A 15,286-nucleotide genomic window follows, 5' to 3' on the forward strand; every position below is an offset into this window, starting at 1 on the left:
TGAATATAATCTGCACACTGGAATCCAGTGTAGAGACATCCGGTTTGGAATAAGCCTCTTAGGATGAGTCCTCTGCTTTCCTGCAGCCTCCCGTTGGATCCTAAGGCCGAGGTTCTCTGCACTGGGGGTCTCGTTTGGCTTGCTCTCCTCCATGGAATACAGCGATGGCTCTTTACATCATAGGGCTATGTTTGGCATATTACATATAATCCTTAAGCAAATACTAATTCAAAATCCAAGAGTACATTTTTTGCTTTGGCAAACAGTGCAAAGTTGCTGTGTTTCCTTCCTTTAAATATCTTATTTATTCCTTCTCCCTCTGCTCTCCCTCCCCCAGTATTCGGAGGGACGTGGAGAGTAAAGTCTGCATCCTTTTATATGGCAGAAAGCCTGAGAAGGATCCTGTGCTCATTTCCATTATGATAAAAGACAAAACAACCAAATTAAATTGGAAGCAATCTCTGCATTACACAAGTCTGCACACTCCAAAATGTTTAAAACAAAGCAGGGGGAGGGGAGCCAATCGCCATCAGAAAAGAAGAAAAAAAGTGTCTCTGGGCTAGGATTTTTACTGTTTCTTAACTCAGAACTGAAGTATTTTAACCCCTGCTCAGCCAAAGCCATTGCAGTTGTGGAGTACACACGCATCAAAGCCAAAAAAGTTGTCTTGAACCTGGAAGTTACCTGAAGCTTCTGCTTTGAGGAAATTGCATGATTTCAAATATGCCTGGGGTTAATGGCAGTGACTTTGGTGCAATGGGATGGTCTGAGGCTGCCTCCTGCGTATGTTCACGAGGGAGATGCCTTAGCCAGCCAGAGGGAAAATGTGCTAGTGACCTGGTGGTGTAAAAATGCAGAGGAAATCCAAGCTGTCTTCTAGCACTCGATGTCTTTTTTTCCCCCCCCTTAAAAAAAAAAATCTTTGCAACTTTGAAAGACTAGACTTATTATTTGTTACGGTTAAATTGGCCACTGACCCACTGGCGTAGAACACAATCTTTTGCAAGAAACTTGTTGCTAGATTTTATTTCGTTGGAAACAGAGGAATGGAAAAGTTAAGTGATCAGGTATCTTGCCTCATCCAATTTAATTATTTTAAGGAAAAAAAAAAGTTTGGGGGGGATGGGGAAGAGAATTCCTTGGAGCTCAAGTCACAACATTATTATCAAGTCAAATTGTGAGCTTTTCTGTCTACCCTTTGACTGGATGGAACCTGATCTTATGAAACAGAGATGCTTTACCTGATCCTGTGTGTGCACATTGAATGTTGCTAATATTTTTAACCATCTTTCATCTTTGTTAGAAGTAAATATTTTACATTAAAATAAACAGCAAAATTGCAATTGAACGGCTTAGTTGTGAGCTTTTGGCCCTTTCCAATCCTGGGATGTTCTTTGCTGTTTGGGAATTAAATTTTCAGCAGGAATGCAGGAATAGGAGGTCACACAGGTGGAATCACGTCGCAGTGGGTGACATCCTTGTCAAGGCAACAAGGACCACAAAGCGGAGTGCTCGGAGAAGGGCCCTCGCTGCCTGGAAGAGGCTTCCCGGGAGTGCTGTGCGCGTTTGACTCACGCACACAGATCCCTGGAGGATGCTGGCAGATTCTCCCGGAGTTCAAGGCTCTTTCTCCCTGGTTACAGGTGGTACCAAACACTAGAACAGCCCAAGCAACGTAGGCTGATATCCCGAAAGGGATATCAGCAAACTTTTGCAGCAAAACAGGGAATTTTGGACTGGGTCGGCAGGCATTAATTCACCTTTTTGCCGCCTTGGGAAGCAGTTTGGCGGGTTGCTCTGCAGTAAGAGCCCTGTTTCATGTCTCGTGCATCTCGAGTAATCGGAGGGGCTGGGGGTAAATGGTGCCAGGATTGCAAACCAAAGCAAAATCCTTGCAGGTTCTTTAGAGCTTCCCAGCTGAGCTGTGATAAAATACTTCAGCAGAGGTGACGTAATCCTCTCGTAAGCTGTGATGAAAGCGCACTTTGCCTTTTCAGAGGAAAAGGGGAAGTATTTGCATTTGGAAAAACAAATCCTGTTCTTTAAGAGCATTTCAAAGCAAACTTGAGAATTCCAAGTTGCACTGACAGACACGGCAGTTCCGGGGCTGGGTTTCCCTCATTCCTGATATCCCAGAGCTGTCCCTGGGTGTCCTGCAGCCGGGGAGCTCGCGGCCCCCCCAGGTGAAGCAGCTCCATGCTGGGAATGCTCCCGTGCCGGGAATCCTCCCGTGCCGCCACCCCGCGGGACGGAGCGCTTGGAAAGCCGGAGCCCTGCGGCCGGCTGGGAGCAAGACTGGGGGGAAAAGAGCAGGAAATAGGTTTTGCCTAAAATAACAGAGATAACTCCATGTTGCTCGCGTGATATTTTTTAGCCTTTCCCATCAGTCTTTTCACTCCAGCGTTCCCAGTTTTTCAAAGGATTTATTGTGAAGGTATTGGGCGCATGGGGGAGGGCAAACAAATTAGGGGTTTAAAATTACTATTAAGTATCTTATTTTCAGCCCCCTTGACTGAGCTCCTCAGTTCAGAAGGAAAGAGGTCAGTGAAGCATGGTCTGCGTTTTGAGCGCGCCGGCGAGCTTGAGTTTCCGATATCAGGCTGTGAAAGGAGCCGGTGCTTGGGGAGCTGCTCCGTGTCCCGGCTCCGTGTCCCGGCGTCGCCGCTCTCCTCCCCGGCATGGGCTGGTTGCTCGGCCCTCCGCAGGGGAAGCGCAAGGGCTCTGGGCTGAGACGGGCGCTTCCATCGCTGTGTCCTGCCCCAAAATGCAAAGAATGTCACGGAATGTACATACAAACCTTATCTGACCTTTCCGAACAGTATTTCCAGTGTTCTGGGGTCTGCGGCTCACCAGAGTGCTTTTTTAGTCCTGCGTTTCCATCTAGCCAAAATACCCGGTTACTCAGTGAATTCTCTTGGTGTTAGAAAGCCCGCGCTTCCAAGGGGAACAGCCTGCCAGGCCGTAGGAAACACCATGCAGAAAATAGAAACTGGGCTCCCGTGGCAAAATACAGCTCAAATGTGAGGATCAAATGCTTCTCTTTGGAACGACAAAGGCCTAAAAGTGCAAGAGCCCTTTGGTTTGTGACCTTGTCTCTAGTCCCTTGAGGACTGGGAGAGGAGCGTTGGTGGTGGAGGAGCACAAGCAGGTCCTGAATCCATGTTGGGGTGGTGCTGCACCGGGTATGTGCTGAAAACCTTCATTTTCAAACACGAAAGTCTGCACTCGAGCGCCCAAATTCAGAAGGATACAAAAATGAGCAGCAAGCTCCGATTTTTAGATGTACCAGCTCACTCCAGCCAGTGAGGCTCATCCTCAGTATCTGTTGGGGGGCTCTGCTTGCCCTTAGGCACATGGAAAGAGGATCCCGGGGAAATCTTGGAGTCCGTTTCATCAGTCAGCATTGGTAGGACTGGGCTGTAAAGGAAACCCTGCCCAGGGCAGCAGGGAGCAGTGCAGGTGCACGGAGCAAGGCCAGGTTTGTGGATTGGATCACCTGCAAGTAGTTCAGTTAAGTGCAGCACTAGAAATGAAGTCATAATAAACTAATTCTTGCAAATGGGTGGGTGTTTTTTTAAGCCGGGGTAGGCGTAAACTTGGGCATTTTAGTCCTACGTGGTCTTTTGTTTTGAGATTAAAAATAAATAAATAAATGAAGTGAAATCAAAAGCTTGGTTGTGCACAGTGGAGCTATATGGAGATTGTGTCTGGTGATTAGCATCTCACAAAAAGCACTTTCAGTTCAGGTTCACAGAATTATTTCCCTGTTATCTTTGTTGTCGATGGTATTATTGTATATAGATTTCCACAGCAGTGTTCTGTTATTTTGCAGTCAAAAGGACCTGTTGCATTGTTTAGAGCACACTTGTTCCAGTTCTGAGTACTTTCCATCTGTTTCCCTTTTTCCTTCCTCTCGATAGGAGCAGCGTTTCCTCTGCCTCGCTGTGTGCAGGGGAGGAGGGAGCCTGTGCAGAGCCCTGCTCAGCTCCCTGCTGCAAGGTGCTGCCAGGGGCTGAGCGCCGTTTTGGGGCAAATCCAAGGGGAAGAGAAGGGAGAAAGGGGTTCCTGGATGTGCAAAAAATACCCCAAATCCCAGCCCAGCACCCAGGAGGCCAGGGATGGTGCTGGGGTTCTCGCTGGTGCTGACCCTCGGTGCCTATAGCAGCTCTTATGTAACCTTGTCTTCCCCTCAGCGCTGGATGGATAATGGATTTCTTTAAATTAATAATGCGTAAAGAGAGATTTACACCGCAATGCTAAAATATTGTCTTTGCCTTTTTATTTGTGCATTTGTCACTGTAATCTCTAATAGAGGTGCTCAGTGGGGGGATAAATAATGAAGGGTAAAATATTCTGTCATAATCCAGAACCATTTGCAAATTCATCACCAATATTCTTTGGGAAGTAAAGACAGAGGGAAATGAAAAATATATAGTGGTGCTAATATATCTCACTGATTTCCTTCTCCCATTTATTCAGAGAACCTACTTTGAGCTATGATAGAATGTGGATCCTAGAAATTGCCATTCCTTTTTAAAGACAAGCTGGAGGCTGCTGCTGAGCTCTCCAGCAACAGCTTAAATATCGTCCACGAGTGCTCAGTTAATGTACTGGATATTAGGATATAATACACTTACCTTGCATTTTTTGATTAATTAGGATTTAAGTTATTGTGTACAGAGTAGTAAGAAAGTTGTATTAATTCTTTAGCATATAAACTGTTGTGAAACCTCTTTAGGACATGTTTAAAAAAAGGCAAGAAAATGAAAAGATTTTAAAGAAAAATTGTAAACATTTTTTGTTCGTTATTAAAAGTAAGCATGACTGAAGCAGGTGAGAAAAAGAGCTGTCCTGAAGCAGATGCATTTTCTCATGGTTTTCAGATTCCATCAACCCTCAAAATGAAAGTTGTTGCAGTGCTAAAATTTGCAAATTGTGCTGTTAGGACAAAAGAAAATGTGATATTGCAAAATTTGGAGGGGGAAGGCTTCTTTTTTCAGAGGTGATGCGTGGTGTTATGCAAGGGCTATGCGGGCAAGGACAGGACACAGCCTAGCGCGCCCACAGGTGAGGGTGGAACGGGGCAGCGGGGATTTCTCTCTTTGAGCTTTTCCTGCGGGTTTGTCACTGCCGCGGCACCGAGCCGGGCAGGGAGCTGTCCTGGAAGCGGCTCCGGCGGCGCGGGACGGAGCAGCTCCCCGTGCGGAGCGCGGGACGGAGCAGCTCCCGGTGCGGCGCGCGGGACGGAGCAGCTCCCCGTGCGGAGCGCGGGACGGAGCAGCTCCCGGTGCGGCGCGCGGGACGGAGCAGCTCCCCGTGCAGAGCGTGGGACGGAGCAGCTCCGAGTGCGGAGCGCGGGACGGAGCAGCTCCCCGTGCGGAGCGCGGGACGGAGCAGCTCCCCGTGCGGAGCGCGGTCCCTGCGCCCGCGGGGAGCCCCGCGCGGTAGCGCTCTGCAGAGCGGGAGAAGATGAAATAGAGCACAAGATAATAAGAAAATAAACCATTAAAAGGCTCTGTTTCACATTATCATGTGGTTTTATGTTAATGAAGTTGTTCCAGGCCTGTTTGAGTTTAACTCAAGCAGGGGAATATGAGTAATATGAAAAATATGTGGGGATGAAGACCCTAAGTTAAAAAGTCTGTGTAACATTTTATGTTTTCATTCACCGTGCATTTCAGAAGAAGAAATAAAGCAGCTAGAAAGTGGTACGGAAAAGCAGCAAGCACCAGATTTTCCTTTTTGCGATGCTCAGATCCCTGGATCTGTATTTACAGAACCAGGCGGACTCGCCAGGGGAGCCAGTCCACAAAGCTGGTCATGGGCACATTCATTTGCTCCATTTGCCTAAATTTGCATAAAGATCAAGATGAGCCTTAGAGTCCCAGAATTAAAATAGTTTGTTTGTATCTTGTTTTATTTTTTAATCAGCTAACTGATTTAGAAGAAGGTCGTGGAGGTAGAGTTTGAAAAAGAGCTTTGATCAGAAAAATGGAAAATCATGGAAAAAGGCAAAGCAGACTTTTTAGAAAAGTTTCTAGTTTTAGAAAAGCAAAAACATTTAGTTGTGACCTGAAGTGACCTAGATTTTAAAAAGACAAAAAATGTGACCGCTTAGATGTCCCACATGAGAATGACACATTCCATGGTGGATTGAATTAAGCCCTTTGGGTTGATCCAGAATTACGGTTTATATATATATATATATATATTTTTTTTTGCAGTTAACTGAAAACCTTAAAACTATCTATTGTGATTTAATACACATTGATCTCGTCAAACAAGTTTATTCTTTGGCACGGAATGAGAAAATTCATGGCTCATCCGGCTGTACCCGGCATAGTGAGATGTTTTCCCAGCTTTGACCATTTACTGTACATGAGCATCCTGCCTTTTTCCCCTTGCTTTGGCAGGTGAATAAGGTTCAGAGCACACGTGTAGGAAACACGGAGATGCTGGATGGGTTCACCTGGAAAAGCTCCCGGTGGCTCCAGAGGGTGGTTGGTCGCGTTGTGCGTCACGCTGTAGGAACCACCGCGTAGGCAGGTGGGCGAGCAGAAACAGGGTTAGTGGTTTCCACCTAGAGTAGCTCTTGTTCCTGCTTTGATGTTGAAATTCCTGAGAGTTGTAAATGGGACAAAATGGCTTCGGGCTGGAAGGGTATAAATTGGCACAAGGTGGGTACGTGGAGCCGTCGGGAGCGCAGGGAAAAGGGCAGCACATGGAAGCCTTTATGGCCCCTGGTTGTTGCTGCGGCGTTGGGCAGGAATATCACCTTGCTGTCCGTTAGGCTGAAATGAATTAACTGACAGGAAATCATGGATTTCCGAAGCCAGCCTTCCTCGTGGCATTCCTGCCTGCAAAAGGGGAATTAAAGCGATGAAAGTAAGTAACAAGAAACAGGTTCTGAAATTATTCGATAGAGCAAAACCACAACATGGTCAACCTGGGTAGTGGCCATTCCTCTGCTCTGGAAAGAGGGGTTGGAGAAGGACAAAGCGAGGACGGAGGGGACGGGGTGTGCGGAGGCTGTTGGACGGGGTGTGCGGACGGGGTGTGCGGAGGCTGGTGGACGGGGTGTGCGGACGAGGTGTGCAGACGCGGTGTGTGGACGGGGTGTGCGGAGGCTGGTGGACGGGGTGTGCGGACGGGGTGTGCGGAGGCTGTTGGACGGGGTGTGTGGACGGGGTGTGCGGAGGCTGTTGGACGGGGTGTGCGGACGGGGTGTGCGGAGGCTGGTGGACGGGGTGTGCGGACGGGGTGTGCGGAGGCTGGTGGTGGTTCAGGCTGTGGGGCACAAGGTATGTTGGAGGTTGGAGCTCGTCATCTGCTGCCGCCTCCGCAGGCGCTTTGCGGCGGTTCAGCATGGGGGGAAGGAATCTCTGAGCTCTTTTGCAGCAGCAAAGAGCTTTCCAAGCAGACCCTGGTGCCTTCTCGCCGTGGTTTGGTTACCCCGATGCCTTTGGATGCTCCGTTGGAAGGCCGCGGTGCTGGGGCGGCGCAGAGCCCCTGCACCCTGGTGCTTCGTGCCTGCCATGTGCCGCTCGCTCCCGCTCCGCCGGTACCACCTAATTCCCTTTTTCTCTCCCGTTTTTCCCTGCCTCAGCAGCTTAAAAAAATCCTTTCTTTCCTAGCCCCGTGGCTGTGCTCCGCTCTCCTCTGCTCGTGTCCCAGAGCCGTGCTCGGGTCAGCAGCGAGCTAACGCTTTTGTCAGCGTGATTAATAGCGCTGTGGATTGTCGTTAATTCACTGGCTAATGACTGCAACTCTGGCCGTTCCTGGAGTAATCGGGTGATGTATGTGGGGAGCGCGCACCTCATGGCAGAGGTGAAAATCATTTCGACAAGTCAAATATTGTCACAGGGAACAAATGGCTCTCCCTGTTAATAAAAATTAATGAATTTTTTTTACCACTGGCCTGCTAAATGAAGCTGTGGAGTGACTGAGCGGAGGGGACAAGCTCGGTGGAATTAAGCACTTTATTTGATGGTTAAAACTGTAAACATCTTTATTACGGCCCTGATAGGATGTGGCAAGCGTTGGGAATTTGGTTGGTGCTCCTAGGAGGAGCGTTCCGGGGCGCCCAGGCTTCCTCTGTGCTTGGGCCTTTGCGTTGGGAAGGAGAGATTGGATCCCGGGTCATGGGCTGGGCTGGAAATGCCGGGAACTCGTTCGTGTCCCACTCACCCATCGGCGACGAATGTACCAAAATCCTGAGTACTGGGTGAAAATGATGTCAAATAACGGTGCCGAAGGCCCCGCTGCTGTGTCGGATACCGTGGACGTTAGCACTTGCTGCGTCAAGGAGAGCTGCTCAAAAGGACCCCCACAAGATGCCTTTTGTAAAGGGCTTTAATCCGTTTTATAAGGGTGCGCTGCTGTGGGTAGCAAAGTTGAGAAATCTGCTGAAATTGCTGGACGATGGGAAGAGTTTCCTGCACGGGGTGAAGTGTCACGTAAGGCAGGACACGGGGCCCTCCTGCACCAAGCAAAGGTGTTTTTGCCTGCTGCAGGTCCCACAGGATCCTAAGCGCTGCTCCCTGTGCAGAGGAGCCGCCGTGTTTCGGACAGGGCCTCCTGTCCGGGCGCTGCTTTCCTCTGCAGGGAAACGCTCTTCCCTCGCACGCTCCGCTGCGACGTGGGTGTTTCCAGGCGCTGGGAAATGCTGAGTTTTACTGCAAATACGACTGAAAGAGACGCTTTAAAAAAATACCAAATGTATCTGTAAATACTCTGAGGACTGTGAGTATCCTGGAAATGCACAAGAACACTGAATAAGTTCTTCCTTTTGCTTTCATATACTATTTTATCAGTGTATTTTTGGCATGTATCTCATAGGAAAATACACCCTATTTGTCCGTATGAGAACTGGAGTAAATTCAAACTTGATTATGCAATCCCATGGCTGGGTTAAGCATCATAGTGTTTAAAACCAAATTGTTAGTGGTACATAAGGAACAAGGAAGAATAGATCTTTTGGTTTGAAAACTCTAAATTAAGCTTTGTCACTCCAAAACATCCACCTTGTTTACATAAAACAATCCCATGTTCAACAAAGTGCATGTCACTGTCTCAGAAGCTGTAATTAATATTTTTAATAACGTAGTACTAGGCAACTAGGCTGAGCGCTCTGTATATTCAATGTAAAAAGTTTTTGTGTGGCGTAGGAAAATACTTGTTGAATAAGACAAGTGCTTTGTGGGAGTTTATCAATATTATTGAACCTCCAGCAGAAAAAGGTGTTTTTTCTGTTTAGCATGGCCAGCACGTTGTCGGTTCCATAAAGTCAGGCTAAATACCTTGCACTTGAAACGGGTTGGCAGCTTCAGCGGAGATATTGTGGGATACGTTCTTGGAACGTGTGGACTCCTCAATGGAGCCGCGCTGCAGGGTTGTGCCGGGTCTCGCGGGATGCGCTCGGCCGTTCCTGCCGTTCCTGGGTCGCATCAGGCTATTGCAGGGCATCTCTCCAGGAGAGTTCTCCGAGTAGCTTTAAAAAGGGTTTTTTGAAACCCCATGAATCAGGTTGAAAGTTTCCAGCTGGAGAGAAAACCGTGGCGCTCTGCTCTGTGCTAACCGGGCCCATTGCTGAGTGCGGCGCGCTCGGGGATGCCGCGTTCGCTCGCGTCGGGCCCGGCCTTCTCCTCCCGCCCGCCCGGCCCTCCGGAGCGAGTTGAGCAGCGCTGACCCGCGTCTGCCCCGCGGGGCCTGCGGAAATCCGGGAGCTGAAGAGTTAAGGCACAAATAAAATCTCAGGTTCAGACTGTCAGCTTAGATAGTGCTTAGCAAGGGTCGAGGAAAAAAAGCCAGTTGTGATTTAGAAGAAAAACAGTGAGATTTGACCAATTCCATGGAATACCTTTCTTAGCCCCAGGGCAAGTGGAAGTGGTATATTAACCAAGGAATAGAGCAGAGGAGGAAAAAGGCCAAATCACATTTCTTTGAAACAAAGAGGCTTTTTACCAGGAACAAGCCTTGATAAAAATTACAGTGGCATCGCAAGTCATTTCAGCCGCTTGCCTCAGGCCATATTAAAGCAGTGAGGAAATAGGGGATGCGGCAGCCCTGAAATACAAATACGGGAGTCCCGGGAGCACTTGGAGAATAAACAGCCCCTTTTAGAGTAGCGGGGAGGGTTTAAGCAGGGCCAGGTGTGGGTGCAACACCTCGGCTTGCCTCGGAGGGAAGCGGCGCTCGTGGCGGGGCCCGGGCCCGCTCTGTTCGTGGGCATCTCCCTCCTGTTCCACGTTTTCCATGTTGCGGCTTCATGCGGAACCTACGGAAAGGGGCTTGGAACAATCGATGCGGCCGGGTGCTGCCAAGACAAGCCGCACAAGGCCGCGCCGTGTCCGTGGGCCCCGCGCGGGACGTTCCGGCCCGTCTGCGGAATGACGGGAAAACCTTCCTGCTCAGCGATGGTTGTGCTTGCTCGGAGCGCTAGGAAAGGATCAGCCGTGCTGCCGTGTTCGCTGTCGTTGAGCTGGCTGTCCTGCCTCTCCTAAAACGCACGGGACAGGGTCTAGGAGCGCTTTCTCAATCCGAAGCGGTTTCTAAAGGGGTGGAATCGAGCGCTGGGGTTAAACCTGCTCTCAGTGCCTTGTGAGCGCCTGTTGGCTTCCTGAGGGACAGGAAAGCCTGGCTTTAAGGAGCACTTGAGGGTCCGGGAAAAACACAGAAGCGCCGTCTGCCGAGAGGGGTTCACAGTGCAGGCCTGGGCTGAACTCGGGAGCTGGAAAAGAGGAGGAGATCTCTGGGTTTAAAAAAAGGACTGGTGTTTTACTGTCGTCTCTTGCCCTGTTGGGATTCCAGCTTTTCGCGTCGGTTATGCATTCCCGAAATCCCGATGCGGTAGCTGGAGCAGGGACAGGTCTTGGTGGCGCGCGGGGCGCACGGCAGCGCTCCCGGCCAGGCCCGGGTGTCCCAGCTCTGAAAACCGCAGCTCGTGGGTCAAGCAGTGCTGCAAAAATGTGGCCTTGAACTTGTGAATTGAAACTCTGTGGGTCTCCCGCAGCCCTGGGAGGACTCAGCTCAGTGACAGGGAGGAATTTACGTTCGGCCGAGAAGCCGTTAGCTGAGACGGTTCGGTTTGGTTTTAGCAGCGCAAACATCGCGGGTCCTCGCTCATCAGCAGGGCTGTGCGCGCTGCTGCTGCTGTTCGTCTGCTGCTGACAATTAACAGGGCGACAGGGAGGTGAATAAACACTTTAAAAGCTTCGTTTTGAAAACTTCCCCTTAATTCTTTACAAGAGCGCAACAAGTTTTGCAAGTTTCTTATATTAAAATATGTGGGTGGTGGAAAATAATCCGAGTACAAGGCAGGCTTGAAAGGCAGATCTAGAAACTGGGTAAATTTGTACATACCTGAATGAAAAAAAGGGGTCTTGTGAGTGTCAGGAAAATACAGTTCACGGAGTGCAGCGTTTCTCCGGTAAAAATAGCAAGCGATTTCTCACTGTTCTTGCCGAGCTCTGCTGTTTATTATGTCATGTAAAATGGGTGAGCTTCAGTGGAATTTTTTTTGCCTTGGAATGGAAAATCCACCGTACACAGCGGGGCTGGAGTGTGCGCAGCCTGTGAACAGAGCGCTGCTCTTGACACCCACCTCACGGCGCAGCCTCCGTCCCGCGTTGACTCGGGTCCCTTTGGATCCTGCAGCGCGGTGACACCGGCCCCGTCCTGCCCTGCGCCCTGCCCGGGTGCGCTCCGCCGGCTCCCGATAACAAATACAAACTGTTATCAATTATTATTAATATTTTGCGTGTTTGCGAAAATGTCTTTTCCCGCTGCTATTAATCTGTTATGTTAATAACGCCAGGGCTCCTGTCCTGGGCCCTGGGGAAGCCACAGTGAGCGGAATGACAATGAGACGGTGACAACAGCCGAAAAGCGCCCGCTTGGCAGAGATGTGAATTCCAATGGCAAGGTCTCCTTTTGGCGACTTACAAACGCTTTATTCTTGTTCTGCGGTTGACGTTTGGGACTGGGGGGAATATCCAGCACCATTTGTTAGTTTTGGGAGATCTACTCTCACAGCATTTTTTATTATTATTATTAGTTTAAGTAGGTAACTTTTCTCTTAGCAGAAAAAATAGCTTGCAATAATTTTGAAAATTCTGTCTTATTACATTGCCAACAAAGAAATTTTGAGGGAGAGTTTCTGTAGGTAGAAACATTAGACATTAAAGGGAAAGTATTTTATAGCAAAAACAAGCAAACCACTGAAAAGCAGTGATATATTTTCTTTATAAATGGAGACATTTTCTTTAGGCGTTCATCTCACCCTTTCCAGATTTTCTTTCTATAATGTTATTTTTATAGATTCTTCTTCAGAAATCTTTATTAACAACTGTATGTGAAATACACCATATTTTCTTGTGATGCCTCATTGGAGTTACTATTTTGTGAATAGTTTAGCCCAGAAATCCCAAAGACAAATATTATTTTCCGATGGTTTCAGCAGTGAGATAGTTCAGCCTTTTTTTCCTCAAAATAACCCACTTTATTCTGCATCCAGATAGGCATTGAATTAATTTTTAACGCAGCAGAATTTGCAGAAGTGTCATGTTCAGTTCAAATGTAAAATCCAACACGGGGCACGGAGACCATCAGGTGGAGGGTGGTTACAGACGTCCCCTCCTCTGAGGGCTCATTCTAACCGGCTCGGATGTGGAAATATTTTTGATGCCTGGTTGAACTAGACTTTTGCTGGAAATATAATACTGGCATTTAGTGGAGAGTTATTTGGACACTTTCCCTGCTGGTTTTACTAGAGGAAAATGCGTATTAAGGAACACTTTGAAATATTGTTACAAGCTCGATTCTTCATTTCTGCCAGCAGAAATCCCTTAATAACAGAAAAAGATTTTTTTTTTAACTTAAAACCAAAGGCACTTTAAATCTGTAATACCTGTTCTTTTACAGCCAAGGTTTGCAGGGACTATTTTTAGAATTTTTTTTTGAAAATGTAGCTAATTAGCTCATCTGCTCTTTTTTCATACCTCCCATATAAGTTGTTCTTTGTTTCTTTTCAGTAAAAGAACTCGAATCAGCTGTTGCTCTGAGAGGTAAAATAATTAGAATAAGGACAATACAGACAGTGAATACGGATTATGGATGTACAAATTAACCCTGGAAGGAGGTTTTACGTGTGAGAAACGCTTGTTTTGATCTCAGCCTCTTCCCTTTCCCCCGTCCTGTTTCCTTGGCTCATTCCTGCCTGTCTCATGTCTGGATAGTTGTGCAGCTCCTACAGTCGCCCGGCGCTCGGGGTTGTCCGTGTGTCGCGGGCAGCTCCCGGGGGTGCGGGGAGGCTGCAGGGGGTCGGGGCAGCTCCCGGGTCCCCTCGGCCCCACGGTGGCCCCGGCTCGGAGGAGGCGCCGCGCGGGGCCCGCGGCCACGGAAGAGGGCTCGGGACGGCCCCGGGGGAGGAAAACATTGTTTCAAGCAGGATATTCCCAGGTATTTCCCTCATCTGTCGGGGAAAAGTGTTGACAGAGTTATACCGAGTTATAGCAGAAGTGTCCGTTAAGCTAAGAAGTTAAATCCAGGCCTGTTTGAGCAGTGTAATCGCTCCAGGAGCGGAGCGGGCCGCGGGCAGCCCCTTTGGCGAGGGGCTTGGGCCCGTCCGTGTCCGGGTGCGAGCGCCCGCCTCGCGGGACGTGGGTTCCCCAGGACACCCGTGGAAACGCGGGACGCGGCAGGACGCGGCCCGGCTCCCACCTCCCATTGTATTTCAGCTGCGGCCATCAGGTGGCAACCTGCTCTCTGGTATCGGCGGGCGCCCCGGCCCGCTGCCGGGTGCTCCTGGGTGCCCGCGTGTCCCCCTTTGCTCAAGGGCCTCTCCGGGGCCTGGGATTCCCCAGAGCCTCCCGGGAATTCGCCGGGATCTCCTGCAGCGAGCGACAGCGTTGGAGGTTTCTACGAGTCTGTTGCATTTATACAGCCCTGACGCAGGAGCGTGCTGCTGGCCTGGCAGCAGCGTGGCCTCCAGCCCCTTACTGTGCTATAGGCGAGTGGCACGGAGCTCTTTGCCACGAGCACCCGAATTTTACACTGCCTCCCATGCTTTAGCTTGGAAAGGCGCCGCTTTGGGGGAGCAGGACCTGCCGCGGGGCCCTGGCCGGGTGCCCGTGCAGGACGGGGGGTCTGCGCTGTGTCCGTCAGCGTGCGCCGCTCGGCCCTCGCAGATAAGGAGGCATTTCCTGAGCGGGATTCTGTGGAATAATAAAAAAAGACATTAAAAAGCAAATACAAAACCTGCCCCCCAAAACACCACCTGTCTGACGTGTTTTTCCCTTTGCCAGCATCTCCTTTAACGTTAGATTTTCGTTCTTTCATTGCAGATGCTATAAAGAGGTGTCACCAGCAATGTGGCTTTGCCTTCGCGGGTGCACAGACCTTGTCGGTGTCAAGTGTGTGTTAAACCTGCCCCTGTATCCCGTTATCCTGCAGAAACAATCCTTCAGTGGGTCTTTTTATTGAGCAGCTTTGCTCATGAGCTTGGTAGGAAATTAGAATTTGAAGTGTAAATTCAGAATAACTTAAAGTTTAATCACACCTGGTCTGACAGCCCCATGCGGGAGACTCGAGCCATGGTGGTCAGTGGCGACCTGGTTTATTCCCTGCCACTGTTGCCCTGAGTTTTCACAGGTCGCCTTCTGCTAAACCTAGTTTTGCTTTTCAACTCAGCTGGAATTCCTGTTTCTTAAGTGCGAAAGAGGCTAATCATAGAGTAGAAAATAATTTGACTTGCTAATGCCAGGAGAGAAAACACTTGCAGCAACCACAAGTATTTGCAGGGTTGCGGGGCGCGCGGCGCTCCCGGCAGCGCGTTGGAGCGGCGGCGGATCCCGCGGGAAGCTCCGCGCGCGTCGCGTTGCAGGAGGGGTGCGCGGGTGGTGAAAACCCTCCGCGCTCAGCGCAGTCTGACGGCAGCTCCTTGGGCTGGGAGCAGGAAAGTCTCTACTAGGCCCTGCAGACGCAGAGGAGATTCGTGTGTCCTAATCTCAAAATACCAGAATGCAAATGCTCCTTTTATTTAAAGGGAAACCACATTAACACTCCGGCACCAGGTTCTGGGGACACTCCATGTTGGAATGGTTTATGATGTCTGAAGAGCTCTGTTCACTTAAGTGTTCACTTAAGAGTTGAAGAATTGTACTTTGTATGGTAGAGATGCTAAAATCTGTGAATGAGCCCGTTTAGCACAAAAGACCTTGTTTAAGACTCTGAGGAGGTGAATGCAGCCCAAAGAGGTGTCTTTAGTGGTTCCTTGGAAAGGGTCTCT

The 15,286-nt window shown here is 49.4% G+C and overlaps 1 protein-coding gene across 1 annotated transcript in view; it reads left to right on the top strand.

Annotated features, from left to right (window-relative positions):
- The window catches only part of PRDM16 (PR/SET domain 16), a 185,077-nt gene that overhangs the window by 54,001 nt on the left and 115,790 nt on the right, over positions 1 to 15,286 (top strand). The window lies entirely within an intron of this gene.

Source organism: Tinamus guttatus, unplaced genomic scaffold (assembly GCF_059628265.1).
Source record: "Tinamus guttatus ecotype Peru unplaced genomic scaffold, ASM5962826v1 Tinamus_guttatus_pri_ptg000515l, whole genome shotgun sequence".
NCBI lineage: Eukaryota > Metazoa > Chordata > Aves > Tinamiformes > Tinamidae > Tinamus > Tinamus guttatus.